The sequence below is a fragment of the Gossypium hirsutum genome, chromosome A10 (genome assembly GCF_007990345.1).
Source record: "Gossypium hirsutum isolate 1008001.06 chromosome A10, Gossypium_hirsutum_v2.1, whole genome shotgun sequence".
Taxonomy (NCBI): domain Eukaryota; kingdom Viridiplantae; phylum Streptophyta; class Magnoliopsida; order Malvales; family Malvaceae; genus Gossypium; species Gossypium hirsutum.
Window position 1 is genome coordinate 106,936,202 of NC_053433.1, and position 15,508 is coordinate 106,951,709.

The 15,508-nt window shown below is 37.3% G+C and overlaps 1 non-coding gene across 1 annotated transcript; it reads left to right on the forward strand.

Moving 5' to 3' along the window:
• The first annotated feature begins 2,356 nt into the window (after window positions 1–2,356).
• On the forward strand, window positions 2,357–2,462 carry LOC121209038 (small nucleolar RNA R71). The gene has a single exon (XR_005904156.1). It is a non-coding gene; the product is annotated as a small nucleolar RNA R71 (small nucleolar RNA).
• Window positions 2,463–15,508: the final 13,046 nt, after the last annotated feature.

Consider the following 15,508-nt stretch of genomic DNA (forward strand, 5'->3'; position numbering starts at 1 on the left):
AGAAAAGAAAAGAAGAAGAGGGAGCTAGGGGTGGCCAAACGGTGAGGGAGGGATGCTGTGGGGGCTAGGGTTTGGGGAAGGAAATTTTGAGAAGAAGAAAAAGAAAGAGATAGGGTTGGGGGTTTAAAAATGGGGCATGGTCGTGTGAGGCCCATGTTGGGCCATATGACCGTGTCAGACGCTAGTGTGGCTCGCGTCCAGCCCGTGTTTATTACTAGCTTTTATTTCCCAATCATCACACGACCTGAGAACACGCTCGTGTGTCCAGGCTGCGTGGTGCACACGGTCACGTCGCAGGGCCATGTTCTAGGTTCTTAGCTTCTTCTACGCCCGTGTGGTACACCACACGCCCGTGTGTCCAAGCACACGGAGTCGAGACTCATCTTTTTCACTATCAAATCTATTATCCACATAAAGTTTAAGTCGAGTAATATTTACCTTAAAAGTGCCAAATTGAGAATGATTTACCTGGACTGTACCGTATGGGAAAACATTTAGTACCGTGAAGGGAGTCTCTCCGTTTGTATTAAGCTCTGAAGTAGCGATTCGGGGGTCCTTTTCATCTAACAATACTCTATCCCCAACCTTAAATTGCATTGTTTCATCCCTATAGTTATCGAGGTGTCGCTTTGATTCATCGTGTGCTTTTGGTTTCTCCTTGACATGTGTTTACCATTCGTTTAGTTCATCGATCTGAAGCCTTCGTTCTTCATGAGTCACTCTATTTTTGTTGCATAGATTAGAATGAGGCTCCATCATGTTTTTCCTAGGGGAGTCCTACAAAGGAGTTTGAGTTGCAATATTATTCAAGTTAATAGAACTTAAACAATCGTCTCGACTACTAGATATTTTTGCAGAATCACGAGCTTGAAGCTTAATCGTGTCATCACCTACACGAAGTATCAATTCAACTGTGCCAACGTTAATGAAAGTTCTAGCAGTTGCTAAAAACGGCCTTCCTAAAATTAAAGGTACGTCACTATCCTAATCCATGTCTAAGACAACAAAGTCAACTGGGAATATAAATTTATCAATTTTAACCAGCAAGTCTTTAATAATACCTCTAGGAAATCTAATTGTTTTATCTGCTAATTGCATGCTCATCCTAGTTTGTTTGGGTTTCCCAAGACCAAGTTGTTTAAACATTTTATAGGGCATGACATTAATACTTGCCCTTAAATCTGCTAAAGCATTGTTAACGTTTAAACTACCAATTAAGCAAGGAATCGTAAAACTCCCTGGATCCTTCAACTTGTTGGGTAGCGTATTCTATAGAATGGCTGAGCAAACTGCATTCAACTCCACGTGTGACGCATCATCCAACTTTTGTTTATTTGCTAAAAGCTCCTTTAAAAATTTGATTGTGTTTAGCATCTGCGAAAGAGCTTCAATAAACGGTAACTTAATATGTAATTTCTTTAATAATTTAAGGAATTTACCAAACTGTTCATCCGTGTGGTCTTTCCTTGTCGCACTAGGGTATGACACACAAGGTTTATATTCTCTACTTACCAATTTTTGCTCACTATGGTCTAACTCATTCTTACTTTTACTTGCCACAAATTCTTGCCTCGGTTCTAGTTCAGGTTCAACTAACCCTTCTTCATCTCAAACAATAATTGCATTAAGCTGTTTCCTTGGGTTAGTTTTAGTATTACTCGGCAAGCTACCTTGTGGTCGTTCGGAAATCATCTTTGCCAACTGGCCTATTTCATTCTCGAGCCCTTGAATTGATGCTTGCTGATTTTTAAGTGCAGTGTCAGTATTCTGAAAATGAGTCACCGCTACTGAGGTAAATTTTGTCATCATCTCCTCAAGGTTCGGCTTTTTCTCTGGCTGGTAAGGTTGTTGTTGGAAGCTTGGAGGGGGTGATGGTCTTTGATTTCCTTGGCCTCCCCATGAGAAATTTGGGTGGTTCCTCCAACCTGCATTGTAAGTGTTACTATAAGGATTATTTTGAGATCAAGGATTATTACCCATATAGTTTAATTGCTCGTTCTCCATGTTGGGGCCATAGGGTGGATATTCTGAATTGTTTAATCCACCTCCACTTGCATCGCACTGCATTACTGTATGTACCTGCGTAGAACCAAGTAAACCATCAATTTTTCTATTCAAAAGTTCTACTTGATTGGAAAGCATAGCAACTGAATTGATGTTAAAAACGCTGGCTGCTTTTGTCAGCTTTGTCCTCATGACTTGCCACTGATAATTATTCAGTGACATCTCTTCTATGAACTCATAAGCCACTTCAGGTGTTTTGTTATTGATAGTTCCACCGGCAGCTGTGTCGATCATTTGTCTAGTCGAGGGATTTAACCCGTTATGGAAAGTTTGAACTTGTAGCCAAAGGGGTAATCCATGGTGAGGGCACCTTCTCAATAGATCTTTGTATCTCTCCCATGCATCATACAGTGTTTCTAAATCCATCTGCACAAAGAAAGAGATATCATTTCGTAATTTAGCCGTTTTAGCTGGCGGAAAATATTTAAGTACAAATTTTTCAGTCATTTGTTCCAAGTAGTGATTGATCCTCGTAGTAACGAGTTCAACCACTGTTTAGCTTTGTTCCTTAATGAGAATGGAAACAACCGAAGGCGAATGGCATCTTCAGAAATGCCATTGATCTTAAAATTGTCACAGAATTCCAGAAAATTTACTATGAGTATTTGGATCCTCGTCCTGCAAACCATCAAATTGAACAAACTGTTGTATCATTTGAATCGTATTAGGTTTCAGTTCAAAATAATTTGCAGCAACAGCAGGCCTAACTATACTCGATTCAGTTCCTGTTAATGTAGGTTTAGCATAATCATACATAGTACGAGGAGCAGGATTCTGATCTATTGGGGTTGCTACAGCCACAGGAGGTAACAAATTATTTTGATTTTCAGCCATCTCCTCGGTCGTGGTTTTAATATCGTCCTCTTGCCTTTCCTCTATGTATCATAGGCTTCGCCTTATTTCTCTTCGGTTTCTACCAGCTGTACTTTTGATCTCACTATCAAAAAGTAGAGGTCCTGACAGGTTTCTTCTAGTCATAAACTATAAAAACCTGCAAGAAGTAAACAAAAGAAAATTTTAGTAATTTAAGCAAAATTAAAAATAAAATTAAATTGCAATAAAAAAGGGGCTAAAGTAATAAAAATTAAGCGTTCATAATATCTTAGTCCCCAGCAACGGCGCCAAAAACTTGATGGTCGCTAAACTAACTAAAAATTTGACTAAAGGCAAGCGCACCTATCGAACAATAGTATAGTTAATGTGAGACCGGAAATATCATATCCACGAGGACTAAAAATACTAGTAATTACTATCTTTTTATTATCTAGCCTAAAAATTTAGGGAATGTTTTATCTAAGACTAATTATCTAACTAACTAAAGTAGCGATAGAGATCAAAGTTGAAAAATACTTTTGAAAAACCGATTGAGAAGACAATACACAAGAAAGAATTCACCTAGACTTCACTTATCACCTTTGAATTAGACGATTTATTCACTTGACTTATTCCGTAGAAATCTCTGATTTATGTTAATATCCCTTTCGAGACTAAAAACAACTGACTCTAGGTTGATTAATCGAAATCTCTTTTTAGATTCCCTTATTAGATTTAACTCTAATTCGGTAGATTTATGTCGTCCTATCTCTAGGATTGCATGCAACTCCGCTTAATTATGAATGGTCTACTCTTAAACAGGGACTTTTGTTCCACTGAATAAGCACATAAAAAACCTGAATTAATATCCTGTAATATTAAAGTAAGAATTAAAACTCACAATTAGGAATAAGAACAAGTATTTATCATATAAATCAAAGAGTAATAAGATTTGTCTTAGGTTTCATCTCCCTTAGGTATTTAGGGAGTTTAGTTCATAATAATAATGGAAAACATCTCAAAGTATAGAAAACAATAAAACATAACTAGGAAATTGGATGGAAATCTTCAGTCTTGATGTAGATCTTGTCTCTGAGGTGATTCCGATGGCTGTCCTTGAGTATTTTCTGCCTTCAATGCTTCTCTCCCCCTTAATCCTCTTCTAGGGTGTTTATATAGGCTTTAGAATTCTTCAAAACCCTCAAAATGGCCTTTTTTGAGTAGAACTAGACTTGGGCTCGATAGGGACACTGCCGTGTGCCAGGCCTGTGTGCAAGTGCTCAAGCCGTGTGTAATTCTGAATTGGTTTCTAGTTGATACGGCCATGACACACGGGCGTGTGGTCTACCCGTGTGTCTCACACAGGCGTGTGGTTTACCTGTGTGGAAGTGCCTAGGCCGTGTGAAACACTGATTTATGCCCATTTGGTCCATTTTTGGCCCGTTTCTTGCTCTTTTCACTTTCCTATGCTCACTTGAGTATAAAACATGAATTTAAGGGATTAGGAGCATCAAATTCAATGAAATCAATAAAAAAATGATCCATAAATATGCCAAGCATGGGGTAAAAATATGTATAAATTACGGTTTATCAGTAAGCATACATGGAGTGTTGTGATTATTGGGAAGCTGTCGAGGAAGACTATGAAGTGACTCCACTTCCCAACAATCCAACTATGGACCAAATTAAAATGCACAAGGAGAGAACCACCAGGATGGCTAAGGCAAAGTCTTGTCTTTATGCTTCGGTTTCACCAGCCATATTTAATGAAATAATGGCTTTTGGATCAATAAAGGAGATATGGGACTACCTCAAAGCTGAGTATCAAGGAGATGAGAGGATCAAGAGCATGAAGGTGTTGAACTTGATCAGAGAATTCGAGAGTCTACAAATGAAGGAGTCTGAGTCAATCAAAGAATATTCAGACAAGCTGATAAATATTACCAACAAGGTAAGAGTTCTTGGGACTGATCTCTCTGATTCTAGACTGGTGCAGAAGATACTTGTCTGCATGCCTGAGAAATATGAAGCAATTATTGCCTCTTTTGAGAATACTAAGGACTTCACTCAATTAAGAGTAGTGGAGTTGATCAATGCTTTACAAGCACAAGAGTAGAGGAGGCTAATGAGGCAGGAAGGAAGCATAAAAAGAAGCATTGAAGGAACATTGAAGGCTAAGTTGCAGGAAGGCAAAAAAGGGGGGAATAGAAGTGGAATGGGAAGAAGAGTGATTGCAATAATGGTTCAGAAACTGTTGCAGAAGGTAATGGTACTGGAAATTTTCACAAATATTGTTCATGTAAGTTTTATGGAAAACAGAACCATCCTCATTTCAGGTGTTGGAGAAGGCCAAATGTAAAGTGCTGAAAGTTTAACTCGATGGGGCACATTGAGAGGTTCTGTAAGGAATAAAAAAATCAGCAGCAAAGTGGAGCACATGCTGCAGTTAAAGAAGAAGAGGAACAACTATTTGTTGTCTCTTGCTTCTCATCAAGTACTCCATGTGAAAATTGTTGGTTGATAGTGGTTGTACCAATCACATGACTTATGACGAGAAGCTATTTAAAGACCTTGACAGGTCATTGAAGTCGAAAGTAAGGATAGGAAATGGAGATCAGCTACATTAAATATCTATATTTATTTCAAGTGTTTTACTGAGTTGGTGTGTAATGTGGGTTCCTATTTAAGTAATCAATTAAAGAAAGAAAAGTGCATGTGTTGAGTCGAGTGAAAGAAAACATAAAAAATGGTAAATACACTTGTAGTCACCTAGGTAAGTTTCTCGTTTTTTTTCTTTTTTCACCCAACTATTAAAACTTAAAAATGGTCATTCAACTTGTCGAAACCTCCTTTTTAAAAGCGAAGGGTATTTTGAAAACAGAAGTCGCCACCAACCTTTTTAGGTGTGATTGGATCACCTTATAAAACATTTTGGTCTACGAAAATATGAGAAAACAGACTCGGGAGTCGGTTACGTACAAGGAAGGGTTAGCTCCCTCATAACGCCCAAAATTGGTACCAAATTGCATAGTTTTGTCTTAATGTCGAAAGTTTGAAAGAATTTAGAACTAAGATGTTCTTTTAAAATTGTAATAATCTGAGTAAATCAAGATTCCTTCGTTTTCAAAAGAATATAAATGTCACATCCAGCATGATTGGACACAATATTCTTAAACTTTTGTAATTGAAATCATATTGTAATTTTCAAAACTTATTTAGAAGGATATTTTAGGCACTTAGACAAACGGGAAATCGCAACCCAGTATGTTAGGGCACTACTTCCCCAATTCCTAAGTACCAAAAAAACATTGCCTTAATATTTCAATTCTTTTGGATCAAATAAAATATAAAAGTTTTTTTAAAGTGATGATGCACTCGACTTATTACAATGGATCAATATTAAACAAATTAACCTACATGATACCTACTTTTTCATTCCATGCAAATATAATATAAAAATAATAAATAATGATATACATTATACAATATAATATTAAACAAATTAACCTACATGATACCTACTTTTTCATTCCAGGCACATATAATATAAAAATAATAAATAATGATATACATTATACAATATACATTATCACTATATGCATATATAATTATAAATAACATAAACATAAACACATTATTATTTTATAAAAAAAATAGAAAAATAATGAATATAACAACATAAATTACACATATATATAATAGTATTTCATGTGAATATAGTTTTTGAATAACAACATAAATAATCAATTCTCATACGAATATATAATAATAATAAAATAACATAAGGATAACAAATAATCTATGAGATAAAATTAGCATGTTAAAACAATACCTAATAAATACAAAAAGGATAAAACAATATTAAGCAATATATAAGTAAAAAAAAATTTTAAAAAATATATTATATGATATAATAGCTTAATATACTTATAAAAATAATAATATGTTAAATTGGAACAAAATTTTATAGTAAATTTTAAATGTAGACATTAAATATATGATAGCAAATATATGTGTTAGTTTATAATAATTTACAAATTTAATTTTTATATACTAATAAATAATAAATAATGAAATAATATATATAATAAAAGGAAGATAATATAGGGAATAATATATAATAATATATGATATGTAATAAAATATATAAATAAAATATAATGAAATATAAATGATATGATAAATATCATATAAATAAGGATAATATATACTATTTTTATATATAATTTTTTAAAAAACTAATAAATTAAATATATATGAAAGGGGTTAAAATTGAATTTAATTAAAAATCTAGGATTAATTTACAAATAAATAAAAATTCTGGCCTAATTGAAATGCGCACCAAGATTTGAGGGACTCACTGGACAATTAGCCCTAACCCCAAAAACGACGTCGTCCCGAGATAGGCTTTATAATGGCCATTAAGACTCTGTTTTCCTCGATAGTCTGTTGGTATATTATGTGTATGTCAACTGCCTGTATTTTATTGTATGTGTATATATAAAAACGTAGTGTTACGTTATTCTTTATTCGGGCTTTTATGGCCACTGAAAACAAATTTACAATCCTTGATTTTATTTTCTTGCCATATTTGCATTCGTCTCTGCTGTTCCTCTTTCCTTTTTTGCAGGTACCATCGAGGACCTCATGGCGAGGAGTGGGCTGGTGTTGATCCGTGCACCGGTCACGGCGCGATACGGAGCCTGGAATCACAGTACTGATGGAGGTGTCGATGAAGGTCACTGGAACGGCGCAAAAAGGGTGTGACGATTGGCGTGCCTGTGGCACGAATTCTGGAACCTTCCTCTAGCATTTGCGGCGCCTAGGGTTTCAGAAAGCCTAGGTCTTCCGTTCTCTGTCTATAGTTTGGGCCTCCTTGGGCTGTGCCCATTTGTGGGTTGGGTGTAACTGGGTATTGGGGTAGCTTAGGTATTCTGGTTTAAACCAGTTGGGCTACTGAGTTTCGGCTATCGGGCCTTTAGGCCTGTTTATTGTAAGTTGGACATTAACATGGACTTTGATTTCCAGTTTATAAATTTAGTTTATCTTATTTCATGGGCCCGGGTAAAATTAGGCTATTACAGCTGCCCCTCTTTGCTTATTACTGTGTAACAGGAATAGAGCAAATATTATAAAAGGACAAAATTTGCCCGGCCTAACCAAGTCTTGAAATCTTGATCCTCATCTTCCTCCAAGGTATTCTGATAGCTTCAAGCTTGCTTCACCGTAACTCAGGAATGTCAAATCTTCTATCTTTGATCTGCTCTCTGACAATACGGAGATGCCAAACCTATTATCTTTGATCTGCTTTCTGACAATACAAAGACGCCAAATTTATTATCTTCGATCTGGTCTCTGACAATTCAGAGATGCCAAATCTGCTATCTTTGATCTGCTCTCTGACAATACAGAGATGCCAAATCTGCCATCTTTGATCTGCTCTCTGACAATACAGAGATGCCAAATTTGCTAACTTTGATCTTCTCTCTGACAATACAGAGATGCCAAATCTGCTATCTTCGATCTGCTCTCTGACAATACAGAGTCGCCAAATCTGCTATCTTCGATCTGCTCTCTGACAATACAGAGATGCCAAATCTGCTATCTTCGATTTGCTCTCTGACAATACAGAGACGCCAAATCTACTATCTTCGATCTGTTCTCTGACAATGCAGAGACGCCAAATCGGCTATCGGTGATCTACATTGTCCCTTAAAGGACATAACCTGTAGAATGTACATGTACTCATGCCTGATGATTAAAATGCCATGCTCAAAATGAATCAAATGCAAAATATTATGAAAATGATTCCTATTTCAGACGTCTTTACTCGTTCATCCATCAAAGTTCCACTTTTATTTTACTCCAAGTATCAATCATACTCCGCTCATGTATTTTGAATCAAATTGGTCCTATTATACCATTCTCCTAACATTACGACCTGCTGAAGGCGATCCTCTCCTGAGATTGAATCGTTTAAATTGTCCAATAATCCTTTGGACTAAAAAATGAAATTTCTTCGAGTACCTCCGACCTTTACTCATGGGAATTCTTCAAACAATTGTTCTGTTTTAGTTTCTCGTATTTTAGCAATTCCTAGAGTAATATGCAAAACTTCATTTGTAAAAATATTTAATTCATCAATCATTATTTCAATACACCACACTTTAGAAGACAAATAATCTGATCTTGAGAATAATTAGATAAATCATCAGAGTACAACAAGAAATTAATCTGAAAACATATCTTTGAGAAGAAAAAGAATCTAAAGATAGTAATCAGAACAAAAATTCGATGTCCAATCATATCATAGCTTGGGCTTCTGTGTACAAATTCCATGAAGACTATTTTGAGTTTAACATGTGTTTAGAAGATTCAAAGTACTTTGTTGATGCCCCGGTATGTAACACACTCCATTTCTCATCAAATTCGGTATAGCAAAGTCACCGTATGCTTCTCAAATAATTGAGTAGCCCTTTTCGGGTTTTCAACTCAAAATCCCTTTGGTGTCAAGGCGCCCTTTGCGGGTTTTCACCTTGGCCTCTCAATTTTTTTAGAAGTCTCAAAGCGCCCTTTGTGGGTTTTCGCCTTGGCTTCCCTTCTCTTTAAACAAAATACTTCTTGACTGAGTCTGAATTCATTGGATTGGGTAAACTTTTCCCATCCATTTCTGTCAAAATCAAAGCACCACCAGAGAAAGCCTTCTTCACAACATATCGCCCTTCTCAATTCGGCATCCATTTTCCTTTAAAGTCCTTCTGTATGGGAAGGATCTTTTTCAGCACAAGGTCCCCTTCGTGAAATTCTCTTGGACGAACTTTCTTATCATAAGCTCGCATCATTCACTTCTGATACATCTGACCATGACGAATAGCTCTTAGCCTCTTTTTTTTAATCAAGTTCAATTGGTCATACCGCGATTGAATCCATTCTGCTTCATCCAGCTTTATCTCTGACAAGTTTCAAAGAGAAGGTATTTCTATTTCAATGGGTAACACTGCCTCCATCCCATAAACCAACGAGAAAGGAGTTGCCCCAGTAGAGGTTCTGATGGACGTTCGATAAGCAAAGAGTGCAAATGGTAATTTCTCATGCCAATCTCTGTAGGTCTCAGTAATTTTCCCCACTATCTTTTTGATCTTTTTATTAGCAGCTTCCACTGCCCCATTCATTTTTGGGCGATATGGAGATGAATTATGATGTTTGATCTTGAACTGGCTACAAACTTCCGCAATCATGCTGTTATTCAAGTTCAACGCATTATCCGGTATAATCCTCTTAGGCATTCCATACTGACAAATAATCTCCTTTTTCAAGAAACGACTTACTGCCGACTTGGTAACACTAGCATACGAAGCTGCCTCTACCCATTTTGTGAAGTAATCAATGACCACGAAAATGAAATGTGCCCATTTGAAGCTTTTGGTGATATTGGCCCAATGACATCCATGCCCCATATGGAAAAGGACCATGGAGAAGTCATAACATGTAAGGGTAAAGGTGGTACATGGATCTTGTCTCCATATATCTGGCATTTATGACATTTTTTAGCATAACTGATACAATCTCCTTCCATAGTAGACCAATAGTATCCAAACCTCATGATCTGTCTCGCCATCGTAAAGCCATTAGCATGTGTACCACAAACTCGTTCATGTACTTCTTCTAGAATTTGTTTAGCTTCTACAGCGTCAACGCATCTCAAAAGTACCTAATCTTTCCTTCTTTTATAAAGGATATCCCCATCTAGTACATATTCGCAGGCTAACCTTCTCAAAGTTCTTTTGTCATTCTCAGTTGTCTGTTTTGGATATTCATGATTTCTCACATACGGTAATATATCTTGATACCAAGGATGGTTATCTTTTTCCTCTTCTTCGATGTTGCAGCAATAAGCTGGAACCTCAGAAATGCTCATCTGAATTGGTCTCACATCCTCTTGTTTATTAGCTTTAATCATGGAAGCCAATGTTGCCAAAGCGTCCACCATCTGATTTTCGTCTCGTGGGAGATAACTGAAAGTGACGTTATCAAACTCTTCAAGTAACTCCAAAACTACCTTTTGATAATTAATCAACTTGGGGTCTCTTGTCTCCTATTCACCCCTAAGTTGGTATATTACCAACGCAGAGTCTCCATATACTTCCAGGGTTCTAATTTTTCGCTTTTTGGCTACTCGAATCCCCATAATGCATGCTTCATACTCAGCCATATTGTTCGTACAGTCAAAATCCAATTTACATGTAAATGGATAATGATCACCATTTGGGGATACCAAGACTGCCCCAATTCCATTTCCTACCGCATTGGATGCGCCGTCAAAGTTCAGCTTCCATGGACGTTCTTCAATAGTTGCCACGTACAATAACTCCTCATTAGGGAAATCAAAGCTTAATGGCTCATAATCTTCTAAAGCTCTGCTTGCCAGAAATTCTGCTATCGCGCTCCCTTTTATAGCCTTTTGACTCACATAGACTATATCAAATTCTGAAAGCAGTACCTACTACCTTGCCATTCTTCCATTTAGGTCTGTTGACTCTATCATGTACTTTAATGGATCCAGTTTTGAAATTAGCCAAGTCGTATGACATAACATATATTGCCTCAACCTTCAAGTCGTCCAGATTAAAGCACAACACAATTTCTCAATTGGCGAATATCTCATCTCACACTCTGTGAATTTCTTGCTGAGGTAATATATCGCCTTCTCTTTTCTTCCCGATTAGTCATGTTGGCCAAGCACACATACCATAGAATTACTAAACACTGATAAGTATAGAATTAATGGTCTATTTGGACTAGGAGGAGATAACACTGGAGCGTTTAACAAGTATTGCTTAACCTTATCAAAAGCATTCTGGCATTCCTCATCCCAAGTACCTTGGTTGTGTTTTCTAAAGAGGCAAAATATAGGATCACATTTCTTGGTTAATTGTGAAATAAATCGAGCAATATAATTCAATTCCAAGAAAACCCCGAACTTCCTTCTGAGTACGCGGTGGAGGCAATTCTCGTATGGCTCTAACCTTGTCTGAGTCAACTTCTATTCCCTTTTCGCTGACCATAAAGCCTAATAACTTCCTCGACCTAGCTCCAAAGATGCACTTTGCCGGATTAAGCTTCAACTGAAATTTCCTTAATCTCAGGAACAACTTCCTCAAAACTTCAATATGTTCCTTCTCTGTTCGAGATTTAGCAATCATGTCATCAACATACACCTCAATTTCTTTGTGCATCATATCGTGGAATAAAGTCACCATAGCCCTTTGATATGTTGCCCCTGCATTCTTCAACCCAAAGGGCATTACCTTGTAACAGAAGGTGCTCCACAATGTTATGAAGGTGGTTTTATCCATGTACACCTCAATTTCTTTGTGCATCATATCGTGGAATAAAGTCACCATAGCCCGTTGGTATGTTGCCCCTGCATTCTTCAAACCAAAGGGCATTACCTTGTAACAAAAGGTGCTCCACAATGTTATGAAGGTGGTTTTATCCATGTCCTCAATATGCATCTTTATCTGATTGTACCCCGAGAAACCATCCATAAAGGAGAACAACGAATATCCCTCCTTATTGTCCACCAAAGTGTCAATGTGCAGTAAAGGAAAGTTGTCCTTTAGTCTAGCTTTATTCAGATCTCTGTAATCAACACACATTCGTACCTTTCCATCCTTTTTAAGGACAGGTACAATGTTGGCCACCCATTCTGAATACTTAACCTCTTGTAGGAATCCAGCATCAAACTGCTTTTTGACTTCATCTTTTATTTTCAGCACAATATCAGGCCTCATCCTTCGCAATTTTTGTTGGACTGGCTTGCAATCTTGTCTTATGGGGAGACGATGTACCACAATATTAGTATTCAAACCGGCATACCCTTATATGACCATGCAAAGATAACTTTGAATTCCTGTAGTAGCTCAACAAGGCCTTGTCTCATTTCCTTAGCAATATGTGTGCTAATTTTCATCTCCTTTCCTTCCTCCAAGGCTACATTCTCTATTGCCTCTTTCTCATGGGGTAGGATTTGTTTATCCTCTTGTTTCACCATTCTCAACAGATCTGGAGACATATCACAATCCCTGTCATATTCAAAATCCTGAAGTTCTTCTAAACACATGTCTTGTTTAAAAGAGAATCTAGGATTCGTAGTATCAGTGCTCATGTCATTGATATCTAGGGGCCTGCGGGGTACGGAAGAATGTACAAAGAATGAATGAATTTATTTATATGTTATTAATGAAATGGAAAATATCTGAAAGAATTTAAATGTCAAAAGAATATTGAACGGTATAAAAGAATATTCACTTGAATCGATAACAAAAGTCGCGTTTTATTGAAATGTAAATATCCGAACATGAGCCTATTTTAAAAATGAAATCTTACTACTCCTAGGCCTTAGAGCAATAAGAGTGTTCTGAAAATTACTCTGAAGAATCTTTAAAAACTACAGGAAGTTCTTCTGCAACCCAATTGTTTAAAGAGCTTCCTGGTTCGTAAGGGAGAATGCCCTCAAGGTTTCCTCGTTCAAACTCTTTATCATACACAACATTGATGTGATAACATCCTTCTTCGAGCAATCCTCTCTCTGGGTGAATCATCCCTCCTGATATAAAGGTTTGAGATATATGGGGGAATGTCATCAGTTCCCACTCTACCTCTTTTCCATCTAAACGCGCCCTTCTTCTCTCTTGGTGCTTCTCTATTTCTTTCCTCCTCTGCTTGTAATCTGGCCTGAAACCCAAGCCAAAAAGGTCTCTCTTCTCCTTTAATTCAGGACCTTGAATCCCCCCTTGGATATATCTTCCCAATCCTTTTCCTGGCAAGGCTCCCTTCCCCACTGTCATCTACAGACCCATTCTTATGGTTCTGGATATCCTGGGCACCGGCACCTCATTCCCCTCTGAGATGAATGTTGCATTGATGAATTCTAATGAACGGAAAGAGAATTCAATGGCCTCTTCATTTGCTTCTACATAGGGTGCGTCATTGGTAACTGTTGCTATAATGTCCTCCTCTACATTTATGGTACCAACCGTCCATCAGCTACTAACTTCAATTTCTGGTGTAGAGATGAGGGCACTGCTCCTGCCGAATGTATCCAAGGCCTCCCCAATAGGCAATTGTAAGAGGGCTTGATGTCCATCACTAAAAAGTCTACCTCATAAGTGTTTGGCCCAATCATCAAAGGAATATCAATTCTTCTCATGACTTTTCTCTCCGTGCCATCAAATGCTCTCACTACATTATGGCATGTTTTCATGTGAGAACTGTCAATGGGTAATCTGCTCAATGTGGACAACGACATAACATTTAAGGCTGACCCATTATCAATAAGCACACTCGATAATGTATATCCTTTGCAACGAGTGGTAAGGTGCAAAGCCTTAGCCGATCCTATGCCTCCAGGTGGAATTTCATCATCGTTGAAATAAATGAAATTATCAGTGCTTATGTTACTAACCAATCGATCCAACTTGTTGACGAATATATCATTAGTAACATAAGTCTCGTTGAGCACCTTCATTAACGCCTCACGATGTACCTCTGAACTCAAAAGCAAAGCCAGTACTGATATATGAGATAGTTGTTTGCGTAATTGGTCAACTACACTGTACTCACTGTGTTTCAAGAATTTTAGAAATTCTCTGGCTTCTTCTTCTTTCACTGGCTCATTAACTAGTATTTAGTCCCCTTTTCTTTGTCAAAAGCTTTTGCTTTTGCGGGTTGCATCATAACGCTTCTAACTACGTGTATAAGAACCCTCATCTCGAACTTCCTTAGAGGCACTAGCTATATCCTCCTTCTCCGACGTTATTACATTGCAGTTATAATTCCAAGGTACTCTCTTGTTATCCTTGTAAGGAAAGGAAACAGGTTTATGAATAATGACTTTTGGTATCGTTGGTATTTCAACTTCATTATTTCTTGGTAAAGAAATAATGATCCTTGGCCAGTTTTGATTCTTCGGTCCACCTTCTAATGTGCATATACGTCTCTCATCTGAGCCAGCTTCATAAAATTCCAACTCCTTATTATCCATAAGGCTTTGTACCAAGGCTTTAAACTCGTCACATTCCTGGATCTCATGCCCCTTTTCAGCATGGAACTCGCAGTAGTCCCTTACTCCTCTATTCCTTTCTTTAGAGATTATCATCTCTCTATTCACCACTTCTTCCCAAATTATTTTCATCGGCGTTCTCACCTCAGTCACATCCTTTTTGATCTTTCTCATGTTAGTTTCCCCAATTACATTTACCCCTTGATCACCATGATTTGGAAACGGGTTCTCTATACTACGGGTGTCGTCAAATTTTACGACCCCCATCTTGATTAGTCTTTCCACTGCCTTTTTAAAACCAGTACAATTTTCAATTGAATGTCCCGATATCCCTGCATGGTATTCACATTTGGAGTTTGCATCATACCATTTGGGATATGGGGGTTGTAACAGTTTCAAATGAAAAGGAGCTATCGCATGCGCATTGAATAAACTTTGATAAAGCTGCCAATACGTCACTGGGATAGACGTAAATGAGACCTTTTCAGAATTTTATCTCGAACCAGATCCCTGCTTCTGAGAATCCTGTTGCCCAACTGTAGTTACTCTGGGATGACTAACCGTAAC